Source organism: Anser anser (genome assembly GCF_964211835.1).
Source record: "Anser anser genome assembly, chromosome: 2".
Classification (NCBI taxonomy): Eukaryota; Metazoa; Chordata; class Aves; order Anseriformes; family Anatidae; genus Anser; species Anser anser.
Genome location: NC_139721.1, coordinates 99,162,429 through 99,179,521, shown reverse-complemented (window position 1 = coordinate 99,179,521; position 17,093 = coordinate 99,162,429). Strand labels below are relative to the sequence as shown.

General features: G+C 35.6%; 1 protein-coding gene across 5 annotated transcripts in view; it reads right to left on the bottom strand.

Annotated features, from left to right (window-relative positions):
- Positions 1-17,093, bottom strand: part of LOC310893338 (uncharacterized protein) — a 68,920-nt gene that overhangs the window by 34,959 nt on the left and 16,868 nt on the right. The window lies entirely within an intron of this gene.

Below are 17,093 nucleotides of genomic sequence, written 5' to 3'. Positions count from 1 at the left end.
TTTATGAAAGTAGATAATGTAAGAAGGAGGGAATGAAAGGTGCCAGAAAGTTAACTGATCTTTTTAATACTTCAAACTATTTCAAACTGTTTTATAGTTTTTATTTTATCTGAACAAGTTCAGCTATCAGTAGATTTACCATGTAAACTCCCACTTTATCTTTGTTTTTCTTTCTCACTGTTACAATTCAACATAATGAGATGCAAGTTACCCTTTTATCTTCTTCTTACTTTTAAGTTAGCAAAAAATGAATGTGGTAAAGGTTTTATTAGCAACTTGTTAATCTTTAATGTGTATAAAGGATGATAGTATCTACTGTTTACAGTTTTAAAGAAAGTGGTCTAAGGAATGTCTTCCAGCTATCAGATCAAATATGAACAATAGTGACAGTGCAGAATTTGGCAGAGTGACTATATATAAGTATGCACATGATTATCTAATTATATGCTGTCGTGTGGGTGCTTTTATATCATGGTGATAACTTCCGTTTTAAGTTTTAATCTCGAGTATAGTAACCTTTAAGATTTCACCAAGAATATAAGAAATTAGAAACAGTGCTGACTTTAGAAAGTTTTTAATTCTCTTTCCTTATAGATAATGTCTGCTTGTAATGTAGAAATCATACAAGTACAGCACAGTTCACTAGGAAAATGAGCTTAGTGTTCTTAGTTTAGTCCAAGTTGGACAACATATTATTTGGCACAATTGACTGGCCTTGCTTTACGAAAAGTACAAGACTGAATAAGCATAGAAGCTTTATTATTTGTGAGTGAGCTGAACTATATGCTTAGAATGATGAGAAGCCTCTGTACTGCGTCCCACCTGCTTTCAGTTGCACTGCCTTTATAAGCATTGGATTTACAGTAAAAACATCTCCTAGAGAAATGATGTTCTTTCATATTGTGCATAGATGGAAGGCTACTTCTGCCTTTCACCTGCTATAACTGTGTAGACAGAAGTTGGGTAAGTTTTATAGAAACATTGATAAAAATATTAATGCTTGCATTAAATATTCTCTTAGTATCTTAAAGATAACACATTAAGAAAATAAATGTGAGATATTTTCTCTTCAGTAGACAAAGTCATTGTGCCCCCAGGCATGCTGGTATTCAAGAAGAGTTTGGACATTGTATCTTAGGTACATGGAGAAACTCCTGTGTGGAGTCAGGATTTGTACTCAGTTATCATCGTGGGTCCCTTCCAACTCAATATTCTGTGATTCTATGATTCTAAAATAATTTTATGTTGTATATTACTCATGTGCCTTCACTATTGAACAAAACCTACTTTTAAGGGGAAGTATCCTTTCCTTTGTCTAACCTTAATGACTGCATAATAAAACGTTGACTTTTGGGATATCGGAAGTCTTAAGTTATGCATTCAGTTACTGGGAATTCAAATGTTATGAAGAATGAAATTCATATGTTAAGAGGTCATTCCAGTCCATGGAAAGTATTATTTTAATTGAATAATATAACCAGATAGACTGCCAATGATGAGCTTTCTATTCTGAAGGTATACAGAAAGGGGCTTGGTTACCAGTTGGAAAGTACTAGCTCAAAGACCAGATTTAGTGAAGGCATAACCATAAATCTTGAGTCTGATAGTCTGCTTAAAGATATTGAACATGGGAACCTGATTTTGATGGCTTTGAAGTTGATACAGAGTTTGAAGAGCTGTCAGATTTTGTCTCATATAGACCATGTTCTGCATGCAGTTCTGTCTTGAACTAAAAATTGCAATGCACTGGGCATTTTAAATGGCTTCAGCCTGATCTGAAGTTAAAGAAGAAATTGTGCAGTTAAGTGCTGTTATCAAATACTCAGTCAAACAAAAATCAAGGCCTTCTTTTTTGTATGTTCTTGGCCTATTCAGATGTGCCAAGAAGGAACTTCATTATTAAGGGCAATGAAAATAGCTCATAAAGCAGAAGCTGATGCTTATAAACAGTTTTGGACGTGCTGTGACCGGTTTGAGCACAGTCTGGATTATTGCTATTACTGTGTTAAATCACGGCAATCAAATAGCCAAGGATCACTTTAAAAAATTAAGTGCAATGGCTGTCCATGAAAAAACTTCAGGCTCTATTGCAGACACAGGAATGGGTGTGGTTGTGGTCAGCTCTCCGAAACGTTACTTTGGATGCTGTTACAGATACAGAACAGGGTGTTACATGATATTTTCAGAATCTGGCAGATTTTAGTTTGGTTTGGATATTTTTTATGTACTTTGGCAGGCATAATAAACCTGCAGTATTGCCATATGGCAATCTGTAATAATGGCTGAAGTAAAACACCTACTGGAGAATCAACCAGCTACAGGCTGCTGTTGACTTATGACTTCAGTTGACTCATAATCGCATTGAGCTTTGTGGGTCACTTTCTGCTCCCACCCTGAAGCCACTGCCAGTACCTGTCATGATTTGAACACCCATTGATTAAGAAAGTAGAAAATGTGCTTTGTGGACAAATGAGCACATGCCTTTGAGGAAGATATGGTAGAGCCTTGTATTATTTCCATTAGCTAATTAAAATACTTAAAATTATTTATTCACATTTATAGAAATTGCTATCCAAAGTTTTAGACAGATTGTACTAATCTAAAGCTCAGTATGCCAAAAGGGCACAGAAAGACCTCACAAAGATAAATGATTTATTTAAAGCTGTATTTAGACTTTATCATTCTCCTTCTTGTATCTCTGTCTCTTGTGAAAGAGCACGGAACAACATATGAGGCTTGAAATGTGCTGGATTTGGGTATTGGCACATGAAGGTGGCATCACATACTGGATAAAGAGATTTGTAGATCAGTTTTAAAAGAAAGAATAAAGGCAGAGAACATTTTGATCCTAGAATTTGGAAGGTAAAGAAGTGTTAGAAGCATTTCTAGGAAGTTGTTTGAAACAGCATTGGCTTGAATAGGAAGTGGTGTTGCAGCATCTCAGAAGATAGTACCTCAGTAGGATCCAGTTTAGTTTTACAAGCATTAAGTCATTTAATTTTTCATCCCATGCATGATGTGTGATAGATATGAGAGTAACTCATTCTTTTTTAAATCTGTAATTTGTTAAAAATGAGTAGACATTCTTTTCCAAGCTACTGCACAGGGATTCAGTCTGGTAGCACATATGGAATCCTTCAGGCAAACAGCATTTTTAACAGCAGAACTTGATTTCTCCTGTGTGGGTGGAGAAGATCTGGCCATGTTATGTGTGAGCCAGCGGACTATTCCACCATGCTTAAAGGAACTGTCTTTCCTAAGCTACTTGGTAGTCTTACAGCAACACATTATGTGAGTTGCTAATACCTGGACCTATTTCAAAAGTGCTGCTGTCCTACTTGCATTCCTAAAGGCATGAGAGGAGAGTAGATACTACCTTAAAATAGCATATTTGAAACTTTGGTCCACTTTTCGTTGTTGTTGTTTGTATGTTTTAGTGTTTTCTTGTACGTCATCTGCAATTTAATACTGCTAAAACTACAATTTGATCCTTTCCTTTTCATCTTCATGCACCATTGAACTACTAGTTTTCACTTTCACAATCATGGATTTCTGCTGGCCCATTTCTTGCAGATGAGCATATCTTTGCACCTCTAGCTGAAGATGCTGCAAGGGTTATGTTTATTTTCCTGTTTGATGTAGTTTCATGGGCTGCAGACTGTGACTTCACGGATGACAGATTGCAAAACAGTTACGAAGCATTCCAAGTAAGGGTTAAAAGGCAAAAAATAATCTATAACAACTCACAGCTCCTCTCAAAACATCTTACATGTGATGTATATTGCCTTTCTTCCAACAAAAGCCCTGATTACAGAAACAAGACCAGCAACTGCAAACACATCGGGAGAGAAGCAATAGCATACAACATGTTGCAAGATCCTAGCAGCAAGCAATGTGGGACTACCTCCGTCTACATTTTGATAAATCTTTATCTACTGTATTTAGTTTTCAGTTTTGCTGCAACAGAATCTGTCTCAATAACATTTCTCTCTACTTCTCTACTTTTTATTATTATTTTTTTTTTCCACAAGCTATCACCTTGAGAGTCTCCAATGGAGGTTTTGGAGCTCTGTGTGGACTTGGTAAAGCTCTCCCACAGCGAGAGATCAGAAATGCCATGTGTAGAAGTAGGGACTAATCTGAGATCATTTTGGAAAAAGAAAAGCATTCATTTCCCAAGAAAGAAAGCTTTAAGCAAAACTGTATTGAGTTAAATGTAATATATGATTTAGGTATTTCCTTGGGTGTTGTAACCAGCTTTCTAGATTTAAAAAATAAAAATAAAAAGCCGTAACTACATTACTTGTAAGTCACACATTCACAGTGAAATGAAAAGGATTAAAAAATGTATCATTTTTTTTGTTACTGTATGAGCATTGTTCATTAGCATTTATATTTTGTTCAGAACAAAAATGTAGTTTTTAAAAATTTTTTGTTCTGTCTGCTTCACTGCAGTTCTTTTATACTAGGGTTTCAGAGATCATCTGCAAAATCTAGGAGGAAGGGAGAGGAAAAAAAAGGAAAGAATGATACACAAACCCAGTGTCACATTTAAAAGATTTTTCCAAAGTTAGTATACTAGCAAGTTTAAATTTGTGAAATAATATTGAAATGCACACATAAGGGTATTCATATCACCACTGATAGAATATATGTCGAAATATTGTGTTATAGTATCAGAGAAGTTTGGTCCATGATTTAGGAAAGCATTTAAAGCTGAACTTGGATTCTTTGTTAGGAAAGTGCTTGGGCATATACCCAAATCATACCAACAACTTGAACACATACCTGGTTTGTTTAGTTCTGCTGATCTCACTTGATCATACGCTTAAGTGTTTGGAGGAACCTTTCTGAACTGGAATTGCAGATGATTATGTATCATGCATTAGTAGTTCACTCTTCTCCCAACAAGTAAACCTTAACCTTCTGTCCTATCAGGTGTTAAGTAGGAACAGATTTATGTTGAGGAAGACTTCATCTGACTTCAAAGTGGATTTTGAAAACCTGGATCTCCTCCTTCTTGGGGAGGCATACATTATTGCTTACATAAATAAGAACAGAGAACAGTGGCCTAGATGCTGTCTTCATGCATAGGTTTGTGGGCCTTACCAGCATTAGTATGGAAGAAGAATGTTGAATATACAGAGACCTGTGAGTTTTCTTTGCCAGGCAGGATATCTTCAAGCTTGACTGAACTATCTTTAGGCTGTCTCAGGTAGATGAGAAGCTACACAGAGGTAAAGCAGCTCCAAAGGCAGCTCTTTCTCTGTTATGTAGATACAACTGCTGAATCTGGGAAATTCGAGAGATCTTTTTGTGTCATTAATTGATAATACTCAATTGATAACGTTATGCTGCTCATATCAGAATACAGAAAATCAGCTCCCGTCTTAAAAACTTTGTGTGAAAATTAGACTGTACTTCTGCAGGCATTTACATGGTTGAGAATTCCTATAGGACTCCTTAAATTCAGTGGAATTATTTGTGTATAACCACAGCAAGTGTTTGCAGTACCTGGTCTTAAATCAATTATTTGTTTGTTTTTAAATGACTATTTGCAGCATGATGCTTTGAATATGTTGAGATTTGTCAATTTATTTCTAAATGTTTTAAGCTTCTGTTATTTAAACTGTAGTTGGACTTGGTGATCCTTGTGGGTCCCTTCCAACTTAGGATATTCTATGATTCTAAACTTCTTCCAAAGTTAGAGAGAACTGCAATGTGATTGATGAATTGAAACACTGCATGACAAAAGATCTCCTCCTCACTATATTTGAATGTATTTTTTGGCAATTTTTTACCACATTGTATCTTTTCTTTCTCCTTTTAGCTTAAGATACGTCTTTGAGTTCTTAGCTTTGTTCAGACACTCCACCTTATTAATCAATGAGTAAATAATCTTAACATTACATAACCACCAGAATGAAATTGTTTGCTTTTCCTTGCATCACTAATGTCCAGTTCAAGAAGAAGCCTGTGATCTAAGGCAGGTAGTTGTGTTGCACCATAACCAAACCAAGTCATTTACATGAGGCCACATTTCTTATTTTGAGCAGTGTCTTTGCAGAAAACAGTAATTCAGATATAAACTGAGTTTATTGTGGAATTCCCATAGCAGTTTTCTTAAAATTTGCAATACTGAATTGCCTGTCTATAAAAATTGAGCTTATTTTCCCTAAAGTCACTGAAAATGATGAAAGCTATATTGCTCTCCTACAGTCTGACTATAGTTAGTTTTTATTGCTTCCTGGGCCCATGAGAAAATCCATACAACATTTAAAACTGTTATTTTCATCATTCCAAGCCTTAGATGCAGGCGTGTTGGCTTCTACCAATCTTTCTAGAAGTGCTAAAAGGCTCAGGCCTACAAAGTGCTGCCCTCCCTCTGGCTCTGCTGATTTTGGTGTTAGGATGGATGGCCCATAAATTTCTAGTCATTGCTCAGAAATGCAGAGATTTTGGCCTTAGGGAATCCTTAATAGGATCATCAAATCTGAGTAGCTTTACAATTTTCATTGCAAGTGCTGAAATTGCCATTCTAGCTACTACTACCAAGATGTGCCTGGAGATAGCCAGGAACATAACAGGGGATGGAACCACTTCCATCTGTATGAGACAAGAACGTTATCGGTGGAAAAGCAGTAGAAATAAGGGGAATTAGAACACAGTTCTTTGATGTAATGGTAGCTGTTAAGACAGTTAAGAATAGTTATCAGAAGAAAATTACAAATTACTATTATATGACACCTCTACCTCCTAATCATTCTTTGCATTTGCAAAGGTATGATTTTGACTAAATAAATAAATAAAACAAGCAGATACACATTTTTGATGAACGACAGAAAGAGAAGCTTATTAAGTGTCCAGTTAAACTAAACATCATCTGTTACTTTAATATATACTTTTATTTTTTTTTTATTTCCTTTGCTTTTCAGCCAACACAGAGACTTATCAAAAGATTGCATGTGGAAAAAAACTCTTAGAGCATTTTTCTCTTATAGTGTAGCTTAAAAGGAATGTGTGAAATTCAAGATTGGAAAGTATTACACAAAAGTATTGTTTTTCCTTTGTTTTTCTTTCTTTCTTTCTACTTTTTTTTTTCCAAACATATTTTCTCTCAAACCTGTCTCCCTACCAAGCCCTTTTTCCCACAAGACTCCAAAGGAAAAATGACATCAAATGGTAAAATCCTGCTGTATGTTATTTCCAGAGGAATCCATGGAAATCTTGAATATGATTTTATCATTTGCACTGTAATGTTCCATTGTTAAAAGGAACAACATACTGAAGAGTATTCAGTTGCTGAATGCTTGATGGTAAGCAAAATCTGATGTTTCTGCGAATATTACAAAACACTTAGGAATCTGTAGCACCTCAGATTTGTTGTATGATAATAGGAATTAGAAATGGAAAACTCCTGTTATGTCAGCTTGACCATCTCTCTGACACTGCCAGATAGTTTTCTTCATTGCAGTACTTGGTCTAATTTGCAAATGTTATAAGCCATGTGGCTACCACCATTTCCCTTGGGAGAATACATGGCATTAAAGCAGGCTGAATATTCCTTTCCTTGAATTCATCTTCTTAATCCTGTTTTTTATCTCTTCATTGCACTAAACGTTCGTTAATGTCACTTTGCTTTTAGCTATTTTCTCTCCCCTCCCTCTTTTATGTTTTCCACAAAATCACAGTATTATTTACACTGTTCTTTTGGCTTTTCTTTTGTTTTGTTGTTCTGGTACTCAGGAGTCATGGGCTAACTCTCTAGAGGATATAGAGGAAATGTAGTAAGTCTCTACTGGAGGAAGGGGAGACTATGTAACTTCTGTGGCCACTGAAGTTATATTTGCAAAAGAAGCACAGCATAGGTCCTAAATACATGTCTATATCAGACTTATTCATTAAAAAAAAAATAAAAAAAATCCTTGTAAATCTAAAATACTTCTTATTCCATGTTTTGCTGAGGCTGATGTTGCATAATATACTTTGCATGTATATATTGTAGTTAAATTTGTTGAAAGCTTCATTCTGACAATTATATCATGCAAAAAAAAAAAGATAACTGCACTAGTTTGACTTATTTAAGACACAGGTACACTAACAAGGGTAGAGCTCTGTGAATAACATTTTTTTTTAACTTTGAAAAAGATTATGAGTATTTTATGACATCCTCCAATGATTCTTTTAAGTTTCTCTTTTTCTCCAGAAATTTGAGGAAGTTTATTTATGATACTTCAGTGTGAAATGATAATCCAGAAGATTTTGAAAGTATCAAAAAAGCTTTAAGAATTTTTATTTTTACAGTCACATTGATCTGACAAATTCAGCAGGAATTTGACAAATGGTTTGTTTGACCTGCACCTGCATTTTTCAAAGGAAAATTATCTCAGCTGAAAAGTTTGCTCAGTATTAGCTGAAGTTACAAAGGTAGGTGATGAATGTTTGAAGATATTAACAGCAGTCAGCCTATAGGAGTAGAAAGTGTAACATATATATGTGTATATACATCTAACATATATGTGTGTGTGTGTGTGTATATATATATATATGTATATATATCTCATATCCTTGAAGGATCTTAGATCATCCTGCAGGCAGACACTGGGTGGCTGTCTCCAGGAGGAGGATTCCCTACCATTCATATGAAAATGGTGGAAAATCTTGCCCTAAAGCTAACCTACCCCTGGAGTTTTGCCTATCTGTCATGATGAGCACTTGTCTGGGAAGAAAAAGGTTTTCTTAATGGTCAGCTGGCAAATCTTTCTGCCTGGGAAGTCAAAAACATCACAACGAAGCAAGCAGCTGGAAGACCAACTACTATGGCATTACTTCTCCCCAGGAAAAAGCAAAGAATTGCATCTATGCCAAGACTCTCTTTTTAATACAGTAGCGTAATATCTGTCTAATCTGAATGTCCATGGCTCAAATATTTTTTTTCTAGCAGTAAGTTATTGAAGAGCCAACATTTCTGAAATGTGTAGTAGATTTTCAGTTGCACTGAATGAGATGTAGGATTGATGAAAAATAAATTGAACCGTTGACATTCATGTGGCCATAATTAAGTTTTAGATTTGTATTGTGCGTATTTACTTTAGAATTTGCTGAATTAATTTACTGCTCTACAAAAGGACAGTAGCTAATAAGAAACTGGCCACTGAGGAGCAAACTCAGTTTTAGAGATTTACTTCCTGGTAGGAAGTACCTGTTGAAGCTGAAATGTAAAAGTCATTTGTAACTTTTCCTTTTTTTTCATCTCCAAATGAAAACAAATGTTTCTCAAAAAATAAAAATAAAAAATTTGCAAGTTTCCTAGAATAATGTCTAGCATTTTATAGCTGTTCATGGTAAGCCAGGTATTATGACCAATTTATTTATTTCATGATAGGTAACTGCTTTTTATGCAGTTTGTCTTCCCTCAAGCATATTCAGTTTCCTTTGTAATCATCTTTGGATGATTTTCTGATTTTTTTTTGTTCCCCTGCATTTCTTCAAACTAACCATGATACCATTCCTTTTGTTTTTCTCTCCATATTGATATCTAGGAATGTAAGCTAGATTCATTTATTTTTTTTCTTGACAATTCTTCATTTCTTCTAGAAAGTACTTATTCCCAGTTATATATATATGTTATATTATTATATATTATGTATAAATAAATAAAATCACCATGATCATTAGAAGAAGCAACTTTGCTCCTTGGGAACTTTTGGTCATATCTCTGGTTGCTTTTCCTGATGTTCACGTTTTGTAATTTTACATTAGATAAAATAAATTTGTCTTGGGCTTTCTCCAAATAAAAAGCAGAAAGATGTGAAAAAAAAAAAGTATAGTAACTTTGCAACATTATAAGTGTAGGAGTCTGATTTCTTACCATTTACAGGTTGAGTACTTGAATAGTCCTAAGATCTGTGAACTGGTGCATACCTCCTTACCTTTCCCAAAACAGATAAGCAGTAATTCAGTCTACTTGTTCATTCCCTGGATCCATTGTTGGCAGCTCTAATTCTGTTTTTAGGTGGTGTGGTTTTCAATAAAAAATTCTGTATTAGGGGTTTGTTATGGGTATGTGTGTATGTACAAAATTTGATGTAATGAAAATTAAAGACAACAGTATTATACAATACAAACACACCACAGTTTGTTCGTTATCAGAACAAAATCATTGAGAGGAATATTTATTTGCTATGCTTTGCAAAACAAAGGAATATAAAGATATTACCTGGGAAGGAACTTTGTCACTTTTCCTAACATGTCCCTTTTCACATTCAACCTGAGTTGCCATATGCCCATATCTATAGTATAGATTCTCCGTTGATGGCTACTGCCAAGTGGCATGAATGCACAAGAACTTTGTAAAGCATTTAAAATTTGGTTTAAAAAAAAATAATCTGTGGACAGTTGTCAAATGTTTCTGTTGTTCTTACTTGTTACCTCCTTGTTACTTGTTATCTCCCCTGTGTTATACTGCTATTACATGTTAGTATTAAGTCAGAATGACAAAGGAAAGCTTTTAGCGAGGTTTATAAAATTTTGTGTGAATAGACCCCTGATAAACCCAGGGTAAGGGCTGCCCTGCTATTTTTCATCAGTTTAGAAACTGAGCTGTTGCTAGCTTCACGTAGCTTGGACTTGTATTGCAGTTAGTAGAGGACATATCTAAAAATGAGTGATGGAAACTGTTGTTTCACATTATCCATTCTGTGATGTATATAGCCCCTTAGGACAAAGAGCAGTTCACTGAATGAACTCTTTGCTCTCAGTCACACTTCCTAAATGAAAAGCAAGTTTCTTTTATTTGCACAATTCTTTAATGAATGAGTCAGTTCATGCTTCCCACTCATTTATCTACCATCACTCCCCCTTCAGATACAAAAGTCTGATCATTTTTAAATTATGTATGCTGTGATCAGTGACTCACTGGTGGCTTGGGAGGGAATCGTAAAGCTCACTTTCAGTTTATTATTCCACAGAAAGTGGTACTGAATACTGATCAAGTCCAGTTTCTCCTGTTAAAGCCCACTGTAGGAAAGTTTGTAGCTTGTCTATCATGATGATCAATCTTCACCACCACATTAGAGTCAATGATTTCGCACTAATCCCTTTTGCACTCCAAGCTAAACTGGGATAAGCAAGATATTGTTACTTTCTTAAACCTTTTGAAAAACCCTTTGGATAGTGTCCATGGAATAAAGATTATATGCTAAGAAAAAGGAAGCCATATATACTTCCTCAAGAAGTTTATAATGATAATCAAAATTATTAGCAGTGAAAAGATGAAGTTCTTAAAAAGAAAATTATCATGATTTCCAGAAATATGACTTGAAGGTGCTGGGAAAAATCTGTCTTCTTTTGTTAACAAAAAAGTGAAAAGAGCTATTAACTTTGATCATTTGGAACATTTAGTTTTGCATCCAAAATTTTATGAAGAACTTTCTTTAAATCTGTAGTTTGTTCTAAGGTGGCTTTATGTCTGATCTAGAAATAGCAATTTTAACCATCAGGCCATGAGACAGGGTGTTTTTTTCCTCTTTTCTTTTAGGTGGGAAGAGCTGAGGAAAGTGGTGCCTCCCTTCTCCAGCTTAATCTGAACTTAAAATAACTTTCAGTTCTCTTGTTATAACAGCCCTTTTTCTGAGTCACAGTATGAAAGAGACTGGGAAGTGTTGAATATTGTAGATTAAACACTTCAAAGCCAACTTTGACTTAGTTTTATGCATGCTTCAGAGTAGAATAATGTGCAATAGTATCCAAGAAGCTCAGCCAGTAATTCATGAGAGTCCAGAATGTTCTCTTAGGATGAGTCATAGCAGCATAAATGATACGACTGGAGAAGATCCCTTAGGTCATCCAGTTGAAAGCCTTTGTATCTTCCTCTTCACTAATCCCCTCTAGGATTTCTTCTACCCTGTCTTGACAAACCTCTCATATCCTTGACTCAGCCACCTCCATGGGTAGTTTCTTCCATTGCCTAACGATTTAACCTGAACATCTTTAAACCTTACACCATAATGCTTAGTATGAACAATTTATGAAAACAATCCTTTCACCTCCCTTCTGCCATCATGCTCAAATATAATCCTTCCCTCTAAACGTTCTTTATTTTTCCCCTCTAGCTGCATGAATAATAACTCGAGTAAAGTGTTTTGTTTTGCTTTTTCTTCAGCTGTCTTTGGTGTTTCTGTCACTGTAACTGTTTTTCTAAGATCTTTCTCTCAGTTTTCAAGGCTCAAAAATGCATTTTGTTCTACAAATGAACTTTCTGTGACTCAGCAATATGTGTGCATTAATCATGCTTTTCAAAGGGTAAATTGGTATGACTGAAATATTCCATGGCTTTGTTTACAGAAGTTGCTTTCATAAGGGTGCTAATGTGCTCTGATTGACAAATACAAATAATAATAATAATAATAATAATAATAATAATAATAATAATTTGAGGGATTTAAGTGGATGAAAGTGTAATGCATTTTTAATTTCAGATGTGTAATCTCATGTTGCTAATCAGGATATTAATTCAATCACATACTATAACTTAATTTTGAAAACTTTTCTCCAGAAACTCTTGGGGTTTCCTACTGCACAAGGGTTAGTTTATCATGGTTATTTCCATTATTATCCCTTTAATACACATTTATCAAAGTGTGTGTGTGTATAATACCAGTACTACTCTGATGGAATTTTTGCATGGTCTATAAAATGAAACACTGAGAATTTCCTAATGGGAAATATGGGGGCATAAGAAAGTTTTTTTTTTTTTTTTCCTTTTGAAATGAGGTACAGGGGCCTTAATCTATGGAATTCTTAATTTTTTACCAAGTATTGCTTAGGATCTGCCTGAGCTTGTCAGAATATACTGATAATAAACCTCTCAATGCAAAATTTATGTTGTTCTCCTAGTTGACTAATAAATATGGCATGTTGAAAAATACAGGGTAGAGGTGGGGAGGCTCATTATTGCAAGCTATGTTTTCATATTGCCTCCCATTTTAGAGTTACATAACAAAAATAGCTGCAGTCTATACTTCATGTTAGCTCACCTCTCCCACAGTTTACTCATGTGGTAGTTCTTTGATCCATGCAGAAGTATTACCAGGTTACCCGAAGTTTTGTATAGTGCTGTCAGGCAAAGCTGTATGAAATTGAGGTAAATCCTGCTGTAAGTTTCAGTTCTGCCAGCTCATAATTACAGCTAACACATAGGTTTAGTTGATCCACTGTGTTTCATGAGCTTGCAAGCAGCCATTCACATTGACCATTTTGGCATAGCAATTTACAGAAATAGACACAGGAATTATTTTTAAGAAGTCCATCTCATGGAAGTAACAGTTTTTGAAAAGAGTACCTTGGGCACTATTTTACATCTCCAATAACTATTTTTGCTTTACAATTTTATAACTAGATTTTATTTTTTAATATGTTACGGCTTCAGCCTACTAAAGGAAAAGGTCCATGTCCCACCCCTCCCTCCCCCCAGTATTTTTCCTAAACCTTTCCTTCCTTAATTTCCTGCTGTTAAGATTCTCAGATGTCCTCTAGCAAGTCCTCAAATGTAGTTGCGTTGATATTGAGGGCACTGTGCAGTAGCAGTGTTGTACGTCTTGAAGTGTGCAACTCAGTGGGCAATGCTAATGCACAGGTTAGTGCCTCTTGGTCTGTCTGGTAAATCTCTGGCTATCCTCTTCAGGGACAAACTGCCGATGTAAGCATGCTGCCCTTTTCTGTTTCTTATTTGTGTGTCCGTCCAGCTTTTAGGAAGTGTGTGCAGAAAGCTGTTTCCAAACTCTTGCAACCTCTTTTCCCTGATTGTGGAGGGAAAGTAAGGCATTCTCCAATGTCTTTTTTATGGAGTACAGAGAGCTGTAAACAGCTGCAGATGTGATTTCAATAAAGCTGTATAGTCAGGAGCAGTATTCACTGTGGGCTCTGCAGTGGCTTCTGTGGTTCTACACTGCGTTGAGCTACGTGGCCTATTTCATGGCAAATGCCTGTCTTCTGCAGCTCTTTCCACTGTGCTACTTCTGTGGGGCTTTCCTCAGCAACCATCTGTTTAAGATTATTCTCATGATGTATTTCAAATGGTATCTTATGTATCTTCTCTCAGCATTGTTAATCTCTTAGGTCCTGGAGCAATAATTATTTCTCCTCTCCAGCATTTGTAGCTCATCTGGGTTTCTTATAATCCACACATTTCATTATCATGCTACCTACCTCCTTCCTCTAGATCATTAATGAAACAAGATGGGACCTGCTGCTGGTCCCTTTGGCATCCCAGCATGTACTATGCAATAAGATTTTTGAACAAAGGAACTACCATTTCAGGGCTGACCTTTGTAAACCCATGTCAGCTCTTAACATGGTATTTTTAATTGTCCTTTGGGGGCCTTGGGCTTCCAGCTGTTACTGAAATCTTATTGCTTTAGTCTTTTGTATCTTGGCAATTTTATCCTTGATCTGCTCTCTGTTAGCCTCTCTGTTAGCCTCGCTTTATTTCAATTTCAAGGCTTGAGGTAAAATTTGTTTAAATTATTACCAGCAGTTATGAAAACCATTCATGCACATACTGAAATCCACAAGCACCAGAAGACAGTGGTGGTGCAAAAAAAAACCCTGACAAATAAAACAACAAAAAAAGTAACATGGATGTTTTTATTCATGTGAAATTGCATGGATCTAAATGAACACTTCCCCTTCCCTCCTTCCCTCCTTCCCTCCTTCCCTCCTTCCCTCCTTCCCTCCTTCCCTCCTTCCCTCCTTCCCTCCTTCCCTCCTTCCCTCCTTCCCTCCTTCCCTCCTTCCCTCCGCCCCCCCCCCCTTTTTTTTCTTTAATGATGTAAATTGTTGGTGCTAAATTCTGTGTGAATATGATTACAAAGGCAATTGGGCCTTCAGTCAATGAACTAGCCTGGGTTTAGAAGACCTGGACAGTCAAATTTAATTCTTCTGCTGACCTGATGGGTGATTTCACTTCACTGGGTGTGTAGAGATTTCAGCCTTCTTCAGAGATGTCTCGTTAGAAAAAATACTACATAAAAGTTGTGTGTTACTTGTATTATTATTCATATATCATTTGGTTATACTGCCAATTTATTTTGGATTGCTTTATGTTCATTTGAAAAGGATTTAAGTTAAATCATCTTCAGCATAAACCAATAGCAGACATGTAAGAAACCTGGGTTAAATAATCACTTTTAATTAACCTATGCAAGTATGTGCATATACAAATTTCTGTGATTACCCACTGCTCTTTTTCTCCATAAATATTTCAGGCAACTTTTTATGAGTTTCTACCTACTTTTTTGATTTTGTCAGGTTCATTATTGCAAAGATTAATATCCAATCAAAGATGGATTAACCTTTGCACAGATATTTGAAGACGGGAAACTCATATGTTCCTGGTTTAAAGCAGAAGTTACCTTCTGTACAAGGGCTTTGCTATTTTCCCCTTGCCCAAAGTGTTAGTCTTATATTAAAATAAAATAAAATAAAATAAAATAAAATAAATCCTTATTAATTAGTTTATGGAGCCTAATTTTCTATTGTTTTGCAATTTGTATTGCCAGTTCTACCTGGAAAAAGGTGAAGGTAAAATCAAGTAGAGAACTGTGTGTCAGATCATATGCCCGATTATTCTCTACCATTTTTCTTCACATGTAAGAGTAGTCCAGAATTTAAAACTTAAAGATTGCATCATTTGTCATATACATAAAGGAGCTGATATGAAATTGTCTTTAATGTGTATATTTCCTAAACTTGTGAGTGCTTGAATTTGCAAGTTATGCATTTTTATTCTATGTTGCATGTAATAAATTGTTTCCTCCAGCTATAACCAAAGCTTTTACAAACAAGTAAAATCAAAATTATAGTGCGTGCAGTTGCTAAGTACACTGAATTTTTAAGCATCTTTTTCTCTTTATAGGTTTGTCTGAGGATGCAGCAGAGGAAGAAGAAAAGCCATGAAACATGAAGATGACCCTCAGGAGGAATTTCTATCTGATATCAAATGCATTTATAAGGCAGCAGTACCAATTCTTTTTATTCTGTCCTGATTGCAGCCTCCAGAAAGAGAGGACTGTGCTAATTTATACAAAAAAGTTCCATTCTAATCATTTTGGTTGGGTCTTCCTGCCAACTGCTAGCATCCTTTCTGTGAGCAAAGCTTATGCACTTACCCAACTGTGGTAGGGATGTTGTGTTATGTTTTGTGATACATCAGCCCTTCTAAGGATTCTGTTGATTGATCAAAGACTGTTTACAGATAGTTAAAAGCAATCTTTGTTTCAGGATATGTTTTATCTGTTTTTTAAGATATTTTGAACTATACATTTGTTATATCACAGCTTTGACAAAAGATAACTATCTCCTTTTCTCCTGTACTAACATTCACAATTCCAGACAGCTGAATTCACCACAAGAAGAAAAACTGGTAATCCATCAACTACCCACCCTCCCCACCCTGCGCCCCGTCTCTCATTGCTTATATAGACTCCTGCTCTCAAGAGATACAGAGTAAAATATGGTTACTGGACATAAAGGGCAAACCCTTTTGCCATTAACTATGTCACTATGAACATGAATAAAGTTTACACTGTAAGTACCCTGAGCACAGCAACAGATGGATCTTTTTATGGTTACTGGTGATTTCTTTTTTTCCTGTCAGTCAGCCTGTTCTAGTTATGGGTAAGAGTTTCAAAAGTAACTAGCAATTTTTGAGTGCCTTAATTTTTATGAATCCAGTTGGAGGGTGCTTAGTTGGTTCAGTTTTTAGAAAGTGCTGAATATTTACAGTCTGAAAGTCAGGTCCACCCAAGGTGCCTGCGATGAGACAACAACTGAGACAACCCAAACACCCTGGCAAACCGTGGCGTAGGGTTTGAAAGTGTCAAGATTATATCTGAGTTCTTAAGAGTGAGCTGAGTGCAGCATCAGTAAAAGATATTTGAAACTGAAGATAATTGATACATGGGTTAAGAGTAAAGACAGCTGAACAAGGTCTCTCTTGGTTGTTAGTGGTTCATAAAAAATCAGAAGCAATTTTTTAAATTTTTTTTTTGGATTGCAAATACAGAAAATATAGTGCAGCCCAGCATAATTTC